This window comes from Anser cygnoides, chromosome 6, assembly GCF_040182565.1.
Source record: "Anser cygnoides isolate HZ-2024a breed goose chromosome 6, Taihu_goose_T2T_genome, whole genome shotgun sequence".
Lineage (NCBI taxonomy): Eukaryota > Metazoa > Chordata > Aves > Anseriformes > Anatidae > Anser > Anser cygnoides.
The window spans coordinates 29,117,501-29,141,986 of NC_089878.1; the positions used below are offsets into that span (position 1 = coordinate 29,117,501).

At 35.6% G+C, this 24,486-nt stretch overlaps 1 long non-coding RNA gene across 2 annotated transcripts in view; it reads right to left on the minus strand.

Moving 5' to 3' along the window:
• Positions 1-24,486, minus strand: part of LOC125180403 (uncharacterized) — a 68,258-nt gene that overhangs the window by 10,796 nt on the left and 32,976 nt on the right. Inside the window, exons 2-5 of one of the 2 annotated variants that reach the window (XR_007158922.2) lie at positions 21,312-21,443; positions 20,486-20,684; positions 19,156-19,231; positions 13,902-14,399 (exon numbers count right to left, since the gene is read on the minus strand). This is a non-coding gene — a long non-coding RNA (uncharacterized lncRNA). Of the gene's footprint in view, positions 1-13,901; positions 14,400-19,155; positions 19,232-20,485; positions 20,685-21,311; positions 21,444-24,486 lie in introns of those variants that run through there. The other variant, XR_010832447.1, reaches the window with a different exon arrangement.

Below are 24,486 nucleotides of genomic sequence, written 5' to 3' on the forward strand. Positions count from 1 at the left end.
TGAAAGATGTGTATTTTAAAAGCAGGGTCAATGCAGCCCTGCCTATACCCAGGCAACCCTATACTAAAGCAACCCTGTATTCAAGCAGCCCAAGTGGCCGGACAAACACTGTACACTGCCTTGTGCAGAAGATTGCTTTTGCCTGGGTCAAAACTGGCAGAAAACTGAGACTGGAAAGAGTTGTTTTACTTGGATGACAATCCATCAAAGGCCATTTATTAGAAATGAAAGGGAAAACATGGCCAAGGGAGGGGATAAGTAGTGAGGAAGTCATGTGGAAAGTAGAGTATGCAAGTGAACGGTTTGCACTCAGAAAGGCAGGGGCTATGGAAATGGAAAAAATTGTAAAGAGAGTTCATGGAAGCAGCGTTTCCTTTTATTTTTTCCTTTTTTTCCTTCCTTTCCCTTTTTTTCTTCTACCATTTTCGCCCTTTTCATCCATTTGACCCATTTTCCCTTCCCCCCCCTCCCTCCCCCCATAAGACCATTTTTAGTAGGGATAAAAAAATGAGCCAAGTCCTGAGAAAGCATCAGTGAGAGAGAAAAGTTATGAAGGAAAGACGTATGATGGAAGTCATGACAGGTCAGCGGAACAGAACAGAAGAAATAGCTGAGTGGCATGAAACTCATGAAAGAAAAGAAGGTTCAAGTTTATAAAATTATGCTGGAAAATGAGTGAGATAAAAAGAGATATAGAAGTGAAAATGTATGATGGATGGAGCTCATATCAATAAGGCACAGGACATATGACAAGTGGGCACAGAAGGCGTGCCGTACTTTCTCTCTTGGCTTTCTCCTGGAAGACTAGCTACACTGCTCAGAATATTAGTGTGTAATATTAAGAATATTAAGAAATTAAGAATAGCAGGATGGAATAATTGAGGGTAACACTAAATTATGTATCTGGACTCAGAATATTGTCTGTTTCTTTCACGTTAATAATAGACTTCTGTAAGAATTACACAATAGACAGAATGAGTAAAATTATCAGGATATGACATGAAATAATGTTATAATTTTATTTGCATATTTTTTCTGCAAATAACCCAAAAGTCTGAGTAGAGCTAGGCAGCAATGATTTTTCTTCTCGTGTGAGAATGTGGAGCAAAAATAATCCACACCAGAACAGGGAGAAAAATCAGAATCTTAAAAATATCAATCAATAAATAAATCAACAGAAAACGAAACCAAACTCCAAATGCTGGAAACAGCTTAATGGTTTGGTGAAGTTAATACATAATATTTTGACATGTATTTTCTAACCCAGTTTTAATTAAATTTCAGAACAAAAAGATATCGATAATGATAAAAAACCCTTTTTGCTTTGTAAACACTGAGAGTTCTCAGTTGGGCAATTCCAGAACTGACTGAACCATTCAAACTGATCAGTTAGCTCCACCTGTTGAACAAGTTTGACTGATTCACAGCCTCCAATTGATGTTTCTTTGGCTGTCATTTTTCTAGCCATGTAATTCTTTATATTTTACCGCCCTCATCTCCAAAGAGGAGAGCAAGCTGACACCTCCCTTTCCGCTTTGCTTTCAGTCCTTAAGAAAATGTCTTAGATTATTTATTTATTTATTTATTTATTTATTTATTTATTTATATTCAAGGAAAAATCCCTTCGAAGAGTTTCAGTGAGTCTGGCATTTCTGTTGCACCTGGGGCTGGGAAGCCTCTGCCCTGCTGCTGTGGCAGATCGGATCAGCTCTGCCATTCTCTGTCCTACCCACTCTAGATGTCTGTGATATATATACATAAATCTGGGCTCTGTTGTTTGTCATGCTTTTCAGATATCTGACCCCTTTTATTCAGCTCTCATTAACACTGGGAAAAGCCCTGGGGTGGGACACAGTTATATTAGTGAAAAAATAATATTGGCAATTTCTTGGTGTAATTCATTCTGGTCAAAGACAGTTTACAAGAGAAAAGTTATTCCCATTTAAATAGTTTCTGTGCTTTAGACACTTGGGGATGCACTATGGCAACAAACCTTTCTAGGGGAAGGCCTCCTCCTGTATTTGTTGAATATCTAGCACTGTGGAGTCTCTGTCTTCACCTTGGTGTTTAGGTTTCTAAATTTCTTCTTTAATACAGTTAAGAGAGAGAGTAAGAAATAGGTGAAATAGTACACAGCAATTTGCTGAATTAGATTTCTAAATTCCTTTTATGTTACCTGTACTAACATCCTCCATATTTACTACTAACCTTTTCCTCTAAGCTCTGCAATCATTAGTCTGTCTAGCTTGTATTTATAATGGTGGGACAGACTCTTTGGTGCACCAACTGCATTATAACTTTCAGAGCCACTTCTAACCGAGAGCTAAATGTGAGCAGTAAAAGCTGACCAAGCACATTAAAGGTTTCTATAATTACTATAATTATGGAGAAGCTTTAGAATAAAACATCATTCCCCACCCCACTCCCAAGCGCCTTTTACCTTTGAAAATTCATTGTCAAGGAAAATGAAAAGGAAATGTTCAATAGTGGGGTTGCTGTCTTCGGACTTTGATGCTTTTGATTAGAAATTAAAGCCATAGTGATTACAAAGTGGATACAGTACCTAATTATAACATTGCTTCTTGTCGCAATATATATAATAATAATGTACCTCGTTTATATCACTTCTTTTGTAGTATAGGATTGCAGGTGCTGGGGAAACACTGCTTCATTATAACATGCACTGGGGAAACACAGCCTAGTTATAACTCTTTAAAAGTTACTACTGGCATAAAGCTAGAGCTGATAAAATTGAAATCCTCTCATAGCACTGAAACAAAAGCTTTGTGAAGACATGGGATAGAGGAATGACCCTTTAAGAACCTTTTATAACCACAGCGTTTTGAGGCTTTGAAGGTCACAAAGAAAGATGTCTGTTGAAGCAAAACATAGGGAGGTCCTGCTCTGCAGGCAAGTAGCTCTTGGGACAACATCCCCTTCCTGTTTAGCCTCAATGGGCCAACCTCACTGGGATGCGAGAGGCCATAGATTGAGTCTGGTATGTGGAACATAAGTCCGTTTTTCACCTTCTGATATTAAATATCAAGCCACATAGGCTGCTGGAGGACTGCAGGCTTGTCAACATGCCTTTGGACTACCCCGAATTATGGAATTATGGAGAGGAAACTACATCTGCAACAGTGCGGGACAGGAGCCTGCATAATTTTAAAGACCTGTCTCTGGGGTACAGTGCTGTAGGTTGAGCCTCCCTAGCATAACAAGATCTAAGCTCTGTTGGCTGTGCTTCCAGGAACACATCTCTTTATGCAGTTTCTTTTCATAGGCTGGAAAACAATCCAGCACACAGCCTGAGGCATGCAACATCCATCTATTCTGCTAACACAGCAAGAAGCTTGGGTGAGAATGTCAAAATTTCAGCATTTCAGTGGTCAAAAACATTAAAAAGAACCTCCAAGGATTTACAAATGCCTAAGGGAATGGAGCGTCCACTATCTAGTGAAACCAATGAGAATTTGTTGCTTAAATTTGGTCTTCATCTTGACAAGAAATCTGTAAATTCCATCTGTATGTTTAGACAACCAAGCCACATTGAAAATTCATTCCTAGTGCATCAGTACTACACATTGTGGATGAATTAAACATAGTTAAATTATTTAGGAATAGCCAAATTTCCTCTCAGAGCGGTCAGTATCAATCTAAGTTTCAGAGTTGTTTTCAATTTACAAGGGCAGGAGAGAAAGCAGAATTCCATCAATATTAGATCATACATGAATAAAGCAAATCAGATATGAGGAGAAGAAATCTAATGAGCAAGAGATATCATGAAATATATTATCAAAATTCATCCACAATGATATAGACAGGAGGCTTCTAACAAATGTTCAGAAATATGGGAACCAACATTATTTCTGTTTAGGATATTATCATGCAAATGAACAGCCTGCTGGAAGAACTGGGATTTTTCATGCTCCTTAGGACCTAATAGCTCGTGAGTTCTCATGTTTTGCAAAGGTTTTGCTTAGCAATTAGATTTTAAACAGAGAGACTAAAAATGAAGGAGGGATGCCACTGGTATCACTGTCAGAAATAGTGTCAAAAAAAAAAACAACACACAACCCAAACACTCAAAATGGAGGCATTTTAAATCTGCAGACCCACAAAAATAGTAGCTCTGTTTTTGTGTGTAGTCTTTGCATGTGTCTCTGTTCCTCTCTTCTGAGAAGTGATCTGTTGTTAAGCCGATTAACCTGCCTCTTCAAGCCAGGCAGAGAAATCCCAGTCATTTCACTTTCTTAGAAATCTCCTTTAGCCATAGAGGAGTGTAGCAGACGAGATGGTTGCAAGTGGAATGTAATCAAGTGACACAACTAATGATGCAGTGCATGTCTGTGACCACAAGGCCTTATTTTAAAAATGATTAGCCATTCTGTTCTCTTTTATTTGTTTCTTACATTGCACCTGTCAACTTTGCATCAGAGCCCTAGTGATTTCCATGACAGATAATCTGTGCAACACCAAAAGACTTGCTTTTTATGCTGCAGCTAATGTATTCTTGCACGTTTTATTCTGTCTCCAGGGGAGTATATTTGTCAGCTTTATCCTGCAATCATTCAGTAGGTAATTATTACCCTAGAACAATGAACAACTCATCCAGCAACGCTGGGAAGTTTGCTGATGGTAACAGAGAGTTTTGTTAGTCTTTATTGTGTTTACCTGAAGGTGCCTACTGAGCCTCACTGCTGTAATACTTTCTCGATGCCTTATGATTATAATGGCATGTAAGGGAACAGAAATATTCCTTCTCTGGATTTTTTTTTTAAAGTCTTTAATAGAATAGGTATTGATTACAGCTTTTTCCAGCTTTCAGAAGGAACTATTTATTGCTCCATGAGTTGAGTGATCTCAGCTGACCTACCAAGTCAAAAGCTTTCATGTAGTCGATAAAGTATATCTAATGTCTTTGGCTTGGGTCCTCTGTCAATTCTATAATTGTCTTTCAGCTGGAAGATTCAGTCCTGTATTGCTTAACCCAGTGTTTTCTGTTATCATATCACTAAGGTTCTTCTTTTTTCCTCACCTATAGCAGTACTTTGCTCGCAGGACGAATGAATGGGGCTTTTAGGGTCAATGATAAGGAAGCAACTTCTGCAAGCTTTTTCTTACGTTTTGTGCTTTTGTGAACAGAACATAAAACATTATTAAAAAATATTATGATGTTCATTTATTATTTTGTTCAGTAATTTTTTCTCATTGGCCTACCTACAGGGCATCTCATCCTAGTGATAATATTCCTTCTTCTAAATATCTTTCATTGGAATTCAGTTTGGGTACTGTAATAGCTGCCAAGCTGTATCTCAGAATTCTTTCCGCATTTTGAAGGCAGATACACCAGTCTCATTCTTACAAAGTTCTTCAGCTCTGCACACTCCTGGTATGTTCAGCCAGAACCTGCACAGATGAGACTGGCATCCTCCTGAACTATTGCTGTCATTGATAAATGTTAAGTGTCTCAGACTTCACTCTTCCCTGGCAAGTTAAAAAAATTCATTCAATTTACATTTATCAAAGGAAAGATTCAGAGGTAACCTAATTGCAGACTGTAAGTACTTTGACAGAAAGGAAGCTGAAGAAAGTATGGGAATCTTGAATTTATCAGGAAAGAGCATCCAGTGGCTTAGAGATCAAAATATTCAGGCTGAAAAATGAAGCGCACATTTTCCATGGTAAAAGATGAGCAGCTGTTGGAGTACATTACCAGTGGAATCAGTGTACTCTCCATACATGACACCATAAAATCACTATTTATTTATTTATTTATTTATTTATTTATTTATTTATTTATTTATTTAACAGAACATACTATATGTCAGAGATATGAATAAAAGCAAAGATTACTGCAAAATCCATGACTTGCATTGCTCAGGAAACTATATTGTGTTCATTAATGTCTTTAAAGGCTGACAAGCCTTCCATCTATTTTCATCATTATAAGCTTCCAGAGAGTTTCATACAAAACATTTGAAAAAAGAAGCAAGTCAACCAAAACAAAGCACAGACAGAATTATGATACAGATTGAATTGCCTCCTTTGAATGGATTTTTCCCTTCCAGAAATCAGTGTTGGCCATGTTCATTTCTGCATCAGTGACAGATTTAGTTCTGCTTTTTTGTGACTTTTGAGGAAGAAAGTTACACTTAATGCATCTATTCACTTAAATATTGCTTAATATTAAGTATTTATTTTGTTTAATATCATAACATTTGATATTTAACACTTTTTATTTTGTATTTTTGTTTAAATATCCTGACTGCTGGCAACCACATTTGAAAGTTACACAGGGCCTATAAACAATAAAATACTACATTTACAATTACTATACCTAACCAATCTAAAGGTACTTTAGCTTTTCATTAATGGCTTGTAGTAGGGATTGATGCTACTTTCATTCAGTACTTCAAATAGGCTGTACTGCAGACTTGCTCCTGATTCCAGTGCTGTCAGTGAGAGCATTGGCCTCAGAGTTCAAAAGCTGCTTATGGTATTATATACCCTCTTGCGGAAAGAACAAATTGGTTAATTCTAAACAAGGAAGGACACTTCTATTAGAAGACATCTTGGTTTGGGCAACCCAAAATTTTCAGAATTTTTTCTTCAAATTCAGCTTGGAGCTAAGCTGAGCTGAAGAAAGAATAAGATATATGGGGCAAATTATACAGCTTTAAGGAAACTTTGTTAAACTAATTTTAATTTTAAATCAGTTAAGTTTCACAAAAAGAAAACTGCATTTGCAATAATTTGAAAGTCTCTTTTTTTTTTTCAGCATTTAAATTATGAGCTGCATTTTCATTGTCCTAATATACATCATCTGTCAAGATAGCAGCTTTCAATTCAATTGTTAATTATTATTCTTTATACATAAGACAGTTAAGCCATTTTAGAGCTTTATTCCTCTTTGCAATTAGATGTGGTGATTAGAATGTCTTTTATATGCTGTTAAAATATTCTTTTAACAGCGCTTGACTTTATATATCAATTCTCAGCTCCAAGTATTTGGTGAGTTCTCGCTCTGCATTGAATATCTCTAGGTGTGTCCCTGTAGTTTTTCTGTTCAAGTGTCTCAAACTGTTCAGTGATGTAGTTGATGCCTCCCTATCACATCTCAGTATGTGTTGATTTTCTGAAAAATATTCCTTCCTAGGTTTCTCATTTCGGGTTCTTTTGCTTCCATTTCTGAGCTTTCCTGTATGCTCTATTGATTCATCTTAAATTCAGGGTTTCATCTAGGCAACTCTATTTTAAATTTTAACTGTAAATTTCTTGAATTTATTTACTTATTTATTTATTTTACTTACTTCCCCCCCCCCCCCCCAGTAATCTATTATTATAAAATGTCCTCTTCTACTTATGAAAGACTCTTATGTCTTCTTACGGTAACCAGAAAAATTATGTGTTATGCTTGAGCTTGTGACAACGGACTTATATTTAGAGTGAAGTATGTTGGTTTTCTACCTCCTTAGTAATATGTGCAATTCATCTGATACCTACAGTGAGATCAATCTTCTGCAATTCTAAGCAAACTATTTGTGCTGATACTGACACGACCTCCATCAGTTTAACATCTAATTATACCATTTTTGATTTCTCTGTTTTAAGATAACACATGGATCTTGTTATAAACAGACACTATTCTTTCTTAAGACTAGCTGTGATCTCAATCCTGAAAGCCTGGATGCAAGCACCTGTGAATGTAGGGGCCAATAGCTCAACAGCCAAACCCAGCTAACACTTTTCCATTTTGCCTTCTTTTCCCTATGTTCCTTTGATCAGAATTAGAATTACTTCAAAAGGCTTGAAAATCAAACAGGATTTAGATCTCAAACCTCTCCTCCTTTTAAGCCAAAACCTTACTGCACCATGTCTTCAAGCTCATTATCATTGGGTTTAATTATTATTATTATCATTGATTTTTAAACAAGAGATATGTCTTAGGCAAAATATTTGTTTTATAAATAGAAAATCTGAAAAACTTTGAGAGATATCTAACAGGATCTGAGCAGAAAATAGAATTCTTTCCCAATCTTGATGGACCAAAACAAACTTTGGTTTCAGGATTCTGCAGCATACATCTGTAAAAATTTGAACACATGCAAAATATTACCCTTGAGTGAATTATCACTAAAGGGAAATATTAATTTCCTATTGCTCCAGTTCTTTGATCAATTTGTTGGTTTCAAAGCATGCATTTTATTAAGTACTGTCTTTGCCACAAATATGTATTGGTTTTGCTCCCTATGCCTTTCATATAAAATGGAACAAAATATAGAACTGTTTTTAAAACCACTTACTGTGTAGGCCATATTTTTCCACTTCTTCTACTTTATCACAAGCATTCAAATAGTTACTGTACAACAGTCACAAGCTGTTTTTTTTTGTTTTTTTGTTTTTTTTCTAGTAATGAATTGTTGTACTCTGAATACTTTAAACTGAGGCTAGTGTGAAAGATCATGTTTCACCATGGTCTTTGACCCTGGGGTCTGGTGCAAATGCTACTTGTCTGTTGGTCTTGGAGTGGTGTTTAACATGTTTGCTGTAATTTAAATAATCATAAATGGTCAGAGCAGAGCTAACATGGAAATACATGTTTCACTGCAGAGGTGAGATGGACTCCACTTGTTATGAAAGACAGGAATGGGGAATGCGATATTCCACATCTGTTAAATTTCTTGTCTCAAATTTCCAAGTCAAAATAGTCCAAATCTTGTCCCTCCTGAACATGTTACAGATTACACTTAAACTACAGAGGATGTAGTTTTTCTTTGCAACTCATTCTCGTTGTTGTCCTGTTTCTAAGATTCAGTTGAAAAACCTAGGATTCCATTGAATTACTAAATTACTAATTTTGGCTGGCAAATTGGAATCATAGAATATCCTGAGTTGGAAGGGATCCACAAGGATCGTTGAGTCCAACTCCTGGGTCCTCAAAGAACCACCCAAAAAACAGACTATGTGTCTGAGAGTGTTGTCCAACTGCATATTGAACTCCAGCTGGCTTGGTGCCATGACCACTGCCCTGGGAAGCCTGTTCCAGCACCCGACCACCCTCGTGGTGAAGAACATTTTCCTGATATCCATCCTGAGCCACCTCTGTCACAGCTTCAAGCCATTTGCTTGGGTCCTATCTCTGGTCAACAGAGAGAAGAGATCAACACTTGCCCCTTTGCTCTGCTTCAAGAGGAAGCTGTAGACTACAATGAGACTCCTCAGTCTTCTCCAGACTGAACAAACTAAGTGACTTCAGCTGCTCTTCATACACGTCTTCTCCTCCAGACCCTTCACCATCTTTTAGATGGTTTTATGGTACAAAATGTTTTCAGGAAAGGGAAAATAGCTAAGATTTTCAAGGAGTGCATAATGATTTGTGGTACTTCTTTGTTTTGGAGTCTATCATGAGGGATTTTAAAAGTCCCATTTTTTCTGAAATTTTGATGAGATATCATCCAAAAAACATTATCCCTGAAAATGTTTGAGAAATTGGCATTCAAAATTTCATAGCCCTTTAAGGTCAGCTTTGAAATTCATTTTGAGATTTTCTCAAATTAGTACTTGCTTGGCTATCCTCTGGAAAAGACAGATTTCTCAGGTATTGTTTTTTGCCTTCAGCCCTTTGCTAGCTTGCAGGAGTGCAAACAGGGATTCACTGAAATGTTTCTGTCACTTTCTGATCAAACATAAAGAAATGATCAGTGCTCAAAGGGAGATATCCACGGTATTAATGTTTCTTTCTCTTTCAGTCAGATAAGTAGTGCTTTTCCACTGAAGGCAGTTTAGCAAATGGCAAACATTATTGCATCATACAAAAAATCAAAAAGGATTAGAGAAAAACACCACTAATTGGATCAATATTATCCAATATCCTTAATTAGAAACTGAACTACGTGAAAACTCTTTACATCTTATTTCATGTTATCCTATCATTTATATTCAGTCTTATACACTTCCAACAAACAATACTAGTTATTTCTATGGAGTTTTTCCATAGCAGTCTTAGTGGTTGCTAAACCCTGAATTAATTCTTTCATGCAAAATGGAAAAAATAGGTATTATCAAAAATGCTTTCTTTTCTCACAAAAAAATAGTCATTTTTATATTTTATATTTGATGTGTCTAAATATGTGATGAAAATATACGTTGTATGTGGAAAATCATTTCTGCTGAAAAATCTATCCAGCAATTATATATATATATTTTTTAGTATGTACTAGTGATCATGCAATTGTGATCATACAATTCTACTGTAAATATTTGCTAACTGCAAAATATTAAAATGTGAATGTCACTGAGGCTATGGTGAGAAAATAAAGATCTATTCAGAGTTATGATAGTTAAAGTTAATGATGAAAGTAATGGAAGAATTTAAAGAGATCTTACAGTTTGTTCTTAGGACATAAACCAATCTATGTGGACAAAAGATTTCATAACTTTCTAATATTGATTTAAAAAAATGTCCTTAAATTGCTGCGTAACCCATTGTAGTGCTTGCTTTCTTCTCATGTGTAATTCTTCTTGGTGGATCATGTTTGTTTAAACTTCAAACTTGTTGAATAAGAAGTTTACAACTTGGAGCTGCAAGTCTAGTAACCGACACTGCGTCTCTGGCTTCTTCCTTTGTGCAAATATACCCATTTTCAGAGGAACATAAAACAGCAAATTATAAGTACAGTGATCTATCTTACATCATTCTTTCTACGTATTTATTATTTCAGTCAGGCTATTTCACACTTTATTCTGAAGATGGGCAGATATGCCTAGTCCACCATGATGCATTAGGATTTAGTGCCAGCTGAGTTGATAAAAAAACTTTCTTTATATTTGGAATAAACAAAACAAAACCACACAAAACAAGCAAACAAACAGCAACATACAACAAACAGACAAACAAGCAAAAACACCCTCTTGCTCTTTTCAAGAAAGGAATTGCTGCCTTTTCTCCGTCTTCTCTCTTTCCTCTCATTCCTTCTCTTCCCTGCCTTAAACTTCAATGCTCCACTGCTTCAGGAGAACACAGCTGTTGCTATTACCTTTTTCTGCTTCCTGCACTTTCCTTTTGAACCACTGGTCTGTTGGAAAGTTTTCTGAAGACTAAAGGTTGTCCTGACACTTCTGCCTGAAGGTAAGCCAGACCCCTCTTTTTCCAACCATCCTCTAAGTTAGTGCTGATTCCTCAGTGCACTCCTGACAATTCTGAATCACTTGTTACATGCTGCAAAAAATAATGTATTTGTATTAACAGTAACTTCAGCAGACATCATTCTTTCTCCACTACTTTCCCCACATGGCTCTACTCTACTGTATTTTCATAACTGTCCCTCTTGAAATCTATCTTCATGTAACTGTCTTCTTCCACCTTTTTTTTTTTTTTTTTTAAATGTTCCTTGATCATGGAAAAAAATGCTTAATTTCTAGTTATTTGAATTTTTATTTTGCGCTTTAAAGAATATCTGGGTATTTTGTTAATGAGAGGACATTTCTATAAGGCATGCCAACATAACATGTTCAAGTTTGGTTTGTTATTGTATCTGTGAGTTTCTGAAATCTTTTGAAATCCAGCAGACCTGCATTAACTTCACTTTTACATTGAAAGTTTTATATTCATAGAATAAATGCTCCAACCAATACCATTTATCATTTCTTTTTCTTAAGAAAAAGAAAATGATAAATAGCAATAGTAATATTTTTTTTATATGAACAACCATAGGGCTAGCATTGTCTTTAAATCAACAGGGATTACATCTACAGGTTTATATACTGAAAGAAGGAAAAAATAAAAACACTGTTGGGATGTTGGGATGAAACCAGAAAGAAAGGCGTCCAACCGTAGTGAATTGTTACAATAAATCTTACAATTGAAACAAATAAATCAAGAATTCTAGAATATGTGATTTTTAGGTAGATCTTAATTAATGAACTACATTAAACAACAATTTTCAAGAATAATTCCTTGGCAAGGGGGTACTTTTATAAATAAAAGCAACCTCCATTCTCTTAATATTTCATATCAAGACTTATTACAGATGTTTCAAATGCTAGACTTGTAATGTCTGGCTATTCTTTATTGCCAATTTTCTTCTGTATAAGTAACCTGCTGCCAAGAAGCTAGAATTTCTTGGTGCCAAGTGATTTGATTTAATGGGCAGATAATCATCTGTTGATTCTTCCTAATCTAAACAGGGTGTTTTGAATAAAAGATAGAATATGGGAGGTAGGTGGTAAACCACATGAAGGTATTTTTTTTTTTTTTTTACGAACGAGTAGCTGGAAAAAATTAGAAATCACATCATTGACTGAAGGATAGGTTTTCAAAGGGGCATTTAAAACTAGAGTTTTGAAAGATTAACCCTCCCTTTGGTGCTGGACATCCTCTGTAAACAAATCAGTTTAGTTTCAGTTTATATCTACAATGAATTTTTAAAATGATTTTGACAGCTTGTTGCTCTTTTAAACAATTGTGTGGCTAACAATAAACAAATATGCATTTCTTGTCATTTTGGTGGCTGGCCAATAAAACAGTTCTTCTGGTGTTACTCTTTCCAGTTAGTCACATATATTATAAAGAAACATTTATCACAAATTGTTAATATTATCAAAAGTATGTCAACTTACAGCTTTTGCAGAAATGGGAACTTTGAAAATTTTGGCCCTTTTTCCAAAACTTCTATTTAACAGTGAAATATTAATTTTATCCCAATTAGCAAAGGATTCAGGAGAAAATACCCTGAAACTTTTAGATGAGGGACCTTTTTTCAAATTAAGCATATCAGACTGAAGTCATAAGATATAGATGAAAATCTTATTCACATTGTATTTATTCATATATAGGAACTATATAAGGCGTGGTGAAAAATCTCCAGGAATAAGGTGGTATTTCTTCCAGCAGTATTCAATTTATTTAATTTATTATTTAACTTCAGACTGCAGTATTGAAGCGGGTGGGTGAGTGTTGGGAAGCATTCGGGATCCAGATGGATGTTTAGTGGAACCACTCTAGTCAATAATAAACTCAGTTAAAAAGATTTTCTATCAATTTGCAGACCCTTCTGTTTCCAATCAAGCAAAAAGAGGGGACAAGCAGACTGGTGGCACATATTCTGATTCAAGCTGCCAACTGAAGATACAAAACTATATCTTATCCCTCTGGATCCTAAATAAGATTTATATTTAACATGTCTAGGGAGTTTATTTCTGGAAATGATGTAAGTCAGTGTAAACTGGAAGAGTTTGACTTCAAAATGGGTAATTTGGGGTAAATTTGTACCAGTGGAGGAAGTTAATGCCCATGTTTTAAGGACTTCATTTCATGCAAGAAGCCAGCTGGAATATAAATCCTCCTGTAACATGGGTGATATAAGTTTTTTTGTTTCACATATTCAGTGTTGGTTTATACAAGTGTAAATTAATAATACTATTGTACAAAAAAGCTTGGTGGAGGCATAATTTCTATATAAGCACTAATTCTAAATGCTGCATGGAGATTACATAGTGCAGGTGACAAGTTTGTTCATTCAGGGGAGCTAAAGGAAACTTATCAGTGAGCACTATGCACCAGTGACACAAGCTCCATTTGGGACACTAATGATTATGGTCCTCAGCCAAATGCCTTCTTATTTGTTTTTGCTCCTTGCTTTTTGCATGGTATTGATATCACCAAAATTTTACATCAACTGTAATTTCAAAGGCATTTATGATAAATGGGTGTCAAACACTAGGCATCTTTCTTTATGTAAATAAATAAGCAGAGATTTTGACTTCTAGATGGGCTATAATTTGATCATTTCCCCAGGGGTTTCCTTCCTTCCTTCCTCCCTCCTTCCCTTCCTCCCTCCTTCCCTCCCTCCCTCCTTCCCTCCCTCCTTCCCTCCCTCCTTCCCTCCCGTCCTCCCTCCCTTCCTTCCTCTCTTTCTCGCTTCCTTCCTTTCTCCCTTTCTCTTTTTCTCTCTTTCTTTTTCTTTCTTTCTCTCTTTCTCTCTTTGTCTCTTTCTCTTTCTCTCTTTCTTTCTTTCTCTCTTTCTCTTTTTTTTTTTCGTAGTTCTTTTTCATAATGACATGTGATCCTGCGAAATAAACTCGGCTTAATATTGAAACAGTCCAACAGATATAGGTCATTCTTCTTCTGCAGCAGGTGGTCAATATTTTATTAAAGATGCAATATTCTGCATAAATTTAATGTATAATATTTTGACCAACAATCTAGTGTTTTATTCATTATTTCCATGAGCACATTGCTTTTGGATGTGTGGTTTGAAGCTTTGCGTAGTATAATAATCAGCATTGTGGTAGTGCACAGTCTTGGCTCTTGTGTTTGAAAATGTCTTCACCTTCCTGTAATTCCACAGAATACCCTGGGCCATTGCTATAATGTGCCTGCAGATTTGCTGTCATGCCTAGGAGATACATAGACAGAAAAATAAATACTTCTTTAGTTTCTCCATTTAGGATTCATCAGGCCTCTATTGATCTTTGTTATTTCCCTCAAAGGATTTCCTGAAGAGGCATATTAACTGTATAATAAATATTAAAGGCACTTTAACTTCTGGCAATGAAAGCTTTCCTATTTTAAGGTCTCTTTGGTATGCAGAAAGTGTACCAAACCACTGAAGTAATTACGCTTATGCACCCGGGCCCCCTCATCAAATGGATCCTGCCCTGGTGGATCCCAAACTCCCAAATAAAAATGGGAATCAATGGAATTGCAAAGAGGTCAGGAATCAGGACCTTTGATTAAATGAACTTGGACTTTTTTTTTTTTTCCTGCAATTTAATATAAAGATTATCTAACATAAATGCAAACAATGGTGGTTCCTCACACTCTGGGGATGGCTTACTCCTGGGAGAAATTTTTTTCTTGGATCTCCAGAAGGAGGTAATGGGTGCTATTCTTACAATCCTAACTGGAGTCCCATTACACTAGATGCTCATACAATGAGAAGATGTGCTTTTCCCCAGAGAGTTCATAAACTGTTGTATATTTCTTGTGTTTTAAAGATGGACTCCCAGATAAAGCAATGCATTTCTACTATACAAATGTGTCAAGGGAGAATACTTCCACTTCAAATTCAGATAGTACAGATTTGATTTGCAGTTCCTAATAACCAACTTGGTCATGCCTGAATATAAGCATGTGGATAATGACATTTGTCCTTTTCTATCACCAGAGTTGCCATGAGTGCTCAGAGAGTAGGCATGAGTATCCTGAAAGTCTTCTGGCTGCATTGCTTATTGGCATATGGCCTTGTTCACTACTCAAACAGCAGAAGGGACAGGAAGCTAGTCTTGAAAGATAAGAATTTTTATTTATTTATTTTTATTTTTATTTTTATTTTTTTAATATATACAGAAAAGAACTCCTGGATGTTGCAAATGTGCCAGTCTCCAGTATAGATTCTTCTGTCTGCACCCAAATAAAGTGTAGTAAAGAAGGTGCTAGATATTGTCACCTGGGGATGGTTTCTCATCCCCAGGTGTCATCCCAGATTTTAGAGCTGGGCAGCTATGTGTTTATATGGTATCCACATTCAAAGAGCTGGGAGAACAATTCTATCTCCCTCACTTTTTTGTCCTTTTGTCTATCAGAGCAAAAATTGGTGATATGAGAGAGGGGAGGAGAGAGTTTTTATTAGCTATAATAAGTACAATATTACAAAGAACATAAAACCTAGGTAATTGTGAAATGGTTAGTGTAAATAAGTAAGAACTGTGAAATATGGCAAAGTATCCAACAAGGACAGGATTTCTGTTTTTATATTTCCACTGTATGGCCTCCATACATAGTTACACTTTCTTGTATTTTCCCCTGAAATCAAGAGAAATACAACATAACAGGCATGCTAATTACTTTTTGTATTACAGGCTAAATCTGCTGGTATTTCTCAGTATTGACTCTTTTTGAAGTATGCCACAATTTCTCTTTGAAGGAATTTCCTTGGATTTCTCAGAGGAGTAATGTTTAGATAAAAATCCTGTTCATCATGTCCATAGTGTATCAGCCCAGAGAACAAGGGTTATTCTGTTTGACCTGCCCTTACTGGTTTGGTTTCTCTAGCTCTAAAATTTTTAGAGAATATCTGTACATTAATATTAATGTCTTTGGATTAACACCTGGATAAAATATATATATACCTCCTATAATACAAGCTAGCTGGGAATAAATTTCTGAATTACTCATGTATAGAATCAGAACAGCAAATTTCATTGATTTTATACAATGCAAGCAATTAAAACGTATTTTTTTCTCTCTATGAATATGTTAGAATGGATCTGAACTACAGATTTTGTGGTCATTTCAATTATTCATGGTAGCTGAATAGCTTTAGCAGGTGATTGTTTCATTTTGCTTGAGGGATAAATTATATTGCAAGCAGTTACACAGCAGAAAGCTATGCAACTTTTTTTTTTTTTTTTTTTTTTTTTACTTATTTACTGCACACCCTAGGTTCTGTAATGAGTTTAAGTAGCACATATTATGCAGGTGGCCCATTGTCTGCTGCAGGAAAAAAAATCAGAACTTTCTCTTCGCATCTCAAAAGCCCCTATGGTGGCACAGGTTAATGACTCACATATTTTAAGGAAATGAAGGCTTGGTCTTTTATTCTATTGTTCTCCCTAAATATTCTGTTTGTCTTAGTCCTCCCCTTAAAATTTCAGACTTTCAGATTTCTAGGTTTCAATAAACTCTGGATGGAAAAAAATTCTGAGGTCCTAGGTAGGATTTCTACTCAAAACCAGCACTGAGGGTACAAGACAGCAATGATACTGTTCTATGTAATGGTTTCCACCGAGACACAGCTGTCTCTATGGAACATTACTGATGCAACAATCAGTTTTTCTGAAACTTGATGGGAGTGATGATGTACACTATTAGTTATCCCACATGAGCCCATCACATTTAGCTCATCTGAGACTCAGGCAGGAAGAATAGGCAAGAGTTTTTCTTCTTACCTTCATCCTCCAGTATAACACAAGGAGAAAATCAACTTAGATTTTTAGCACTTTTACAAAACAGAGCCAAGGAAAATGAAGGAAGGGAGTTAATATGAGAAAATATATGGTGCAGCTGAGAGTGGATCTTAATGAACAAAGGTTTCCCTTCTGTTTTTCTTTCCCTGTATTCATAAATTATATTTGTAAATGATTGTATTTGTAAATAATGTAAATAATAAATAAATAATTTCATATGATGTCAACAAGTGCTAATTATTTAGAAGGTAAAACTTTTCTTACATGTCAGGTTTCAAATACTTTCAAATACCTTAAAAATAGAAATGTAGGAAAGTTTGTGTAGTATTAATAAATAACACCTACAGCCTCTGGGAAGTACAATACTGTTAAAGCAAGCTGTTTTATCATAGAAACTCTCTTTTCTGTGTTGGTACATCTGTCATATTTCCACAATCAATCTAGTATATCATATTTTGCAATGCTGCAAAAAAGGCTGGTCCATTCTAACCCTTACCCATTTCTTTTAACTGATGATAACAGTTATATAGACACACAGGGCATCAGAGTGGGAAAAGGATGAATTTGATAAATGTTTTTATTTGCTTGTTGCCATGATATTTTTTGAACCAAAGTTACCCATGTGTGGCAGAAGAGAAAGTGAGAATGTGGATGGATAGACAAGTGTCAGAGTGAGGAGCAAAAACATTTTGAGCAATACTGCTGACTTCCATGAGACAAAAGCATTTGTGGAATGGAAGTATAGCATTAAATTTGTATTAAAGTTGTTTTCAGATAATGAAAAATAGGCTATAATGTCAATGTACCCAATTTCTATATTATAATTCCCACCGTTTATTTTTTTAAACTAAGTAGAAAGTATAGTGCACCTGAATACTGAAAATAGGACCTCTTTGCCAGCATCACATTCAGTAAATACAACTCAATGTTTTTTCTTCTCACTGGTGCAGACAGTTATTGAATATGTGCAAAATGTGCTTGTGTATTCATGGCATTACAACAGTACTGTGTTAAAGAATACTGTTTTAAAGAAAAGAACCACTCAGAAAGTGCAATCATTCAGTGCTGATATAGCAGAATTCTTACTAGGAATGAATTAAATATCTGAATATCAGATTAATAATTGGATTCAGGCAAGTTTGCCATTTATTACTCTGTATTATTGAAAACCTGTTTATTCAGCATTCATGTGGGGAAGAAAAAAAAAAAAAGGAATTAGGAATTTTCTCTTCAGAGAGATATTTTCTGTGTCAAAAAACTCACTTTGGCCTTTCGTCTGGGCTTGACAGGCTATCTGTGCAACAGGAGAATTTATGAAGGGACATCAATATAATTTGAAATTAAGATTATTCAAGAATGAATGTGTTGAGAATAAATATATTTCTTGAATGTATCTAGCAGTAGGTTATATTTTCTATTCAAAAGATGAGAATGTATTCCCACAAATGTTATATACTACATTAAAGATGCTCCACAAGTTTTTGTTTTTAGGATGAAATTAAGTTTCTTTATTTTATTTTATTTTATTTTATTTTATTTATTTATTTTATTTTATTTTATTTTATTTTATTTTATTTTATTTTATTTTTATTTTTATTTTTATTTTATTTATTTTTTTTTCTAATGAACAATTGGAGTAGAAGATAGGAAGGTTAAGTTTTGGGTCCCTCAAATGAGAAAATGTATTTTCTTTAACAAAAGTTCAATATGTCTGATCATAACAAGGTGGAACATAAGGATTTGCTTTTATCCTATCCTTAGTCAGAACCTGGATCTGAAACCAATAATCTCTTGTTTCTTCAAGATCACAGTGGCAATTATACCTGCAAAATACTACTTAGATGTGAATTGGTGACCCAGAGGATTTAAAGTGCGACTACTCCCACATTCAGTTAAAAATAGTTGAGGTCAGCCATTTCCCAGGAACTCTTACAATACTTATCATCTTCAAAATTGTACTGTAAGCTAATACCAGCTATATAAACATATCTGAGATGTTGCATTTTAACCTATAGCCAAGTAAAGTTATAAAAATAAAAGAACAATAGTTCTCTCTTTTTGGAAAAAGGCTGGAAGATACATAGTTAATAACAGGCGTTTTAACGATTTTGATTAGTTAGTATCTAGTTAATCCACAATTATTCCATTCCTTTTTGCTTGTTATGCGTAAGTATGGTTTTTTACCTTGTTGGGCTGCTGAACTCCACCGCAACCGCTCTCACTCCCCCTCCTCAGAAGAAGAGGGACAGAAGAAGGTATGCTGAAAAGAAAAAAAAAGACTTATGGGCTGAGGTAAGGATAATTTAATTAAAGGGAAAAGGAAGAGGGAAAAATAAATAAAGGCCATGCAGAAGCACAGAGAGAGAAAAAAAAAAATTCTCTGCTTCCCATCGATGAGTGATGTTCGGCCATGACCCAGGAAACAGGCCTTCAATATGCATAGCAGCTCTTTGGGAGGACAGACGTTTTCATAATGAGTGCCCCCTGCTCCTTCCTCTTTCCCACTATTTATTGCTGAGTGTGACAACATATGGTTTGGAATATCCCTTTGGTTGGTTTAGATCAGCTTCCCTGGTTATGGCCCCCCTTCTTGCCCACCCCCAGCCTACAGGCTCTGGTGGGGATTGGAGGGAGTCTTGATGTGCCAATAATAGACAAAACACTGGTGTAATACCATTGCTGTTCTAGCTACAAGTTCAGAGCACAACACTATATGGGCTACTGCAGGGAAAGTTAACTCCATCCTAAACAGACAGACCCAGTACAATAAGTTTTTTCAGTTTTTAACAAGCACATGCCTGAGTTTTATATATTTTTTTTTCACTTAAGTATAATTTGTTATGTAGAAAAATGTTCTCCCAAAATCACGTTACATGTTATTCAAGTGATCTAACTCTGTGAAATTCCATTTAAGTCAGTTACACAGTTTTATTCTGTTGCTGATACAGAGACATTAGTTCTCCAGAAGTTCCACCCTAACTTGAGAAAAGTCTCTATTCAAGGCATGAAGCATTCTCTCTTTCCTTCCCATGACTATAGATGAAAACAAAATGACTAGTATATGTGAGACACCTAAACAGTGTATGATTAAATCAAATTAACTCTATTCATAGTGACTTTAACATTACTTCTGGAACTTTTCCAAAGGAATAAGAAATAATGAATACTAAATTATGTGTATTAATTACTTATAAAATTGAGAAGAATATTTTAAATAACGATGATTTTCACATTCATTTTCACAGTTGTTGCCTGTCATATATAAAATGTTATGTTCATGTTATTCTGAGTTTAGTCCTTTTGTTCCCAAAAATCAACATTAAAGAATGTGCCATATTTTTTATTTCTATCATTTGACATGTCCTGTCATAAATTCTAGGCTTCTGGATCTAGAGTAAACCCAGTATTTTTATAAAATGTAATATATGGAGCCTCCAGGGGTGTGTTGCTAAGCAAACCAGCCATAAATGCTTAGTTCAGTATATCATATCCCATCACATACAATGTCTCTTACCATCCCTTATCATATCCTGCTTTAGCTTAGTCCCAAATCCTAGATGATGCTGGCTGCATGAGCTCCAGCTGAGTTCAGATATTGATGATATGGTTTTTCCTAGAATATGTTCCTTGAACCGCAGGACTCATGGAGGTTCTTTTAATCACTCCTGCTGAAGCCGTTCCAGTTTCTGTGGAGTAATTCTCTATTCACTGATCTAGAGAAAGAGAGGGAGTGATTGGACATGACTAGTGTTTAGGGCTCTTGGGTGAGAGACAAGAATACAGCTTTACCTGAACTTCCCCTGCTAAATAGAATTGCTCAGTATTCTTCCAAGCATAAGCTAATGTTTGGATAGATGGGATAGATGAGAAATCCATCTGTCCATCTCTTTTTATTTTATTTTATTTTATTTTATTTTATTTTATTTTATTTTATTTTATTTTATTTTATTTTATTTTATTTTATTTTATTTTATTTTATTTTATTTTATTTTATTTTATTTTATTTTATTTTATTTTATTTTATTTTATTTTATTTTATTTTATCTTATCTTATTTTATTTTTTTATTTTATTTTATTTTATTTTATAGGGCCCAGCCTTGCTGGAGATAGCTGGGGGAATCTAGCAGGGCCTTATAGATGATGCTAACTGAGGGGTGTCTTGTGTTTGGATTGGACTTGGTGGTAAGTTCTCAGCCTTATGAGGATGCAGGTGGCTCTAGCATGTGCTAATGTAGACTTCTCGTAATGCTTTCAGGTCTTTTCCACGACAAGATGCAAGATCTGAATCATAAGTTCTCAAAATCCACAATGGGGCCAAAGGCATAAGACTATCGGGTACCTTATCATCTGTGTGGCTTCCTTGCCCAACAGGTCTTTCTGGATGGCATAACTTCAGTGACCAAGTTCCATGACTGAACAGGAAGCTGTTGACTCACTGATGAATTGTATGGTGTCATGCCATGTTGCTGCGCTGCAAACAAGAGGAAGATACTTATTTTAGAAAACTACAAAACAGGAGGCCAATATTTTGGGCTTCATCCTCAGTAAGAAAGACACAAAAGAGCTGCATTATATGCTTGCAAAACTTAACAGCCAGTAATTTGGGAAGCTCCTCAATGATTAGAGAGCTAGGGGGTAAGGTTTGACAATTGAAGGTAGACACCTGCAGGAGCAATGTGTCTTATGGTCATAAATTTATGACTATTTTGATGGGCTTGAGGAGACCTCGGCAGTGGGATCACTTTGGAGAAAGTGCCATCTAAGATGTGTATAAAGCATAACACTGCCAACATTTAGCCAAGAAACACAGACCTTATCTCTTGTTTGTTTGCAGAATGCTACATGCACATTTATAATTTGGTATAAAAAAAAAAGATAATAATGAGCAATGACAGCAGGCACAGCTATAGCAGTTGTGTTGGCTCAGCCATGAAAATTCAATAGTGCCAATAAAATAATAAGAAAACCATAATTAGGTTAAAGGCTTTCCCATGTTACTCATTTTCTAACTCTTATGTAATAGCCCTTTGGGCTACATCTTCTGAGATTCCTTCTGGAAAGCAAATTTATACCGATTATAATTTTTTTCAGCATTATGTTTTTATTGTGCCTATATTTGTTTTCCTTCACTTTGTTTTATAGAGAATGAAAAATACTTGTTTAGAAATCAAGGTATAATAGGATTTCAATTAAATGCTGGACCAGAATCAAAAAATATTTATGCTAAAGAGTAAATATGTTCTCCATCCCTATTTAAGTGTAAAAGGTTATGGGCGAATGAGGAACAAAATAGATATGGATGGGTGGGTTTTGCACCTAGAACACTTTTTTATTTATTTTTTTTTTTTTGGGGGGGGGGAGGAGTAAGGTAAGACACAATTCTATTTATAATTTACTTCTGATGTTAGTATGCCTTCACTTTTTATCATAAATATTAGTTGATAATGAAAATACCTTTCTGCATTTCCTTAATTTTTATCAATATCTTTACCCCAACATTTTGTACAGTTCTGTTTAGAAAACTCTATATTATTAGATTCCTCTTGGTAAAGGTAGGAAGACTCAAATCAATTCTCACTGTGTTTTGTGATCATATCAGGCACGGACAAATGGTGCTTATTTCTGTGTCAGGTAATTAGAAGAAAGCCTTCAAGGTGAATCAGAAGTTGATGAATATAAACTTTATGAAAACTGAGAGCACAGCCTTCAAATTGAGTGGCATAGTGTCCAGAGATTCAACTAGAGCTGTGAGAAAGGCTTTTTCTGCAGAACTCTCTAGGTGCGCGTGGGTTTTCATCCACCCTTCCCTTTGTGGGCACCCAAATAATTGAACAAAACTAACCTGAAAGGAAGAGAAATAAAGCACTCACCATGGATCCTCATATTACGTGTCCCTTTGGCTGATATATGTTGAAACTGCCCGCTGATCAGTCAAACCTTGTCCACAACCATCCCCAAACTAGGTGAAATTTCATTTGCACATTTTTCCACTGCCAATCCTTCCTTGTCTCTTTAATAGTTTCACTGAAGATATGGTGAGCAACAAACAGTGGGCAATGGCTATTGTCTGATGTTACCAATTCTACAATGATTGGTGAAACACATTAATAATGGAAGATTTTTTTTCTCTCAGTTTGACTAGGAAAGAGAGCTCAGTGCTACGTGCAGTGTGTATGATATAAAATAAGATACTGGAGGATCTCTCAAAGTTCCAACACTCTACTTCTCACTTGATCTTGTCCACAAGGTGAAGAAGAGAACTGAATGGAAAGGTTGAAAGGAGACATTTAAGGAATCAGTTAACAAACCTGTCAGCTTTTACTCCTTTTATTTCCTGAATATAGCCGCACCAAAAAGAAATAAATAAAATGAATCAAAAAAGCAGATTTGGGTCATTTGCCCATTAGCTTCTAGGGTGAGAAATGTGCTTTAAAGTAATTATGATAGAGATTACTAAGGTTAAAGAAAGTAATAAAGAAGTAAAGAAGAATCACATCCCCTTACCCACTGGGGTAATTTAGACTGCTAAGGAAAGCATTAATGCTTTTTCACTGCATCACCTTTTTCACTGACTGTGATCAGTGAAAGGTTTTCACTGACTGTGATCAGTGAAAGGTAAGTCCTATAAGAGCTGCTGGTGTAGTTGTTGATGTGATGACCTTATCTCCTCATATTGTTAAGAAGACAAAACCCAACCCTTCAAGTCCAAAGCACATCTTCACTTGAGTGAATGCAGTGTCTGTTAGCAGCTGTAGCAGGTGGTTAAGTGTCTCCGTGGGAATTGGGCACTGAGAATGGAGCAAAATATGCAGCTGGTGATTTATTTTATAGCATAAAGCTGGTAGGAGTGCATGCATGTTCACGTTCTTTGCTTGCTAGATACTTGGCCTTTAGAGAGTATTGGTAGAACTGGGATGTCCTTCAGGTCTCGGAGTGCACATGGGCTTCGAGAAGGTCCCAGATCATGGGGCAGCTCTGCCTCAGGACAATGTTTCAGGGGAGAATGTCAGTGCAGGGACAGGGGCTGTCCTGGGTGGAAGAGTCTCTCCTGCTATTCACGGGTTTGAGCAGGGCTGAATGCAAAGCTGGCAGGTAAACAGTGCACATGGTATTACCTCTTTTCTCTCCAGGTCCTCACTCCTCGTGGCTATCTGAAATTTTTTGGGGTTAAGTACTTACCACTTTGAATAATGCAAATCACATTCATTGGCCTCTAAGAAGAATTGAAAATAAATTCTGAATTATACATGTAGCAAATCTTCTATCAAACAATCTTCCCTTCAGATGACAAACTCCCTGTTTCTGTCATGTGGCAGATTAGATGTTATTAAGGCCCTGTAGAATAGTTCATGTAGCACATTGATTTTAATAAAATACATATTGATTACAAAGAAACGTCAGTCTTTCTGCTCTGAACATAATATCTAGCTGTCATTAAGTAATGTTAGAATTTTATTAAATCAATATTATGTGATCCCTTTAATTAAGAAAAGATTGTCTTTGACCTTATTTGT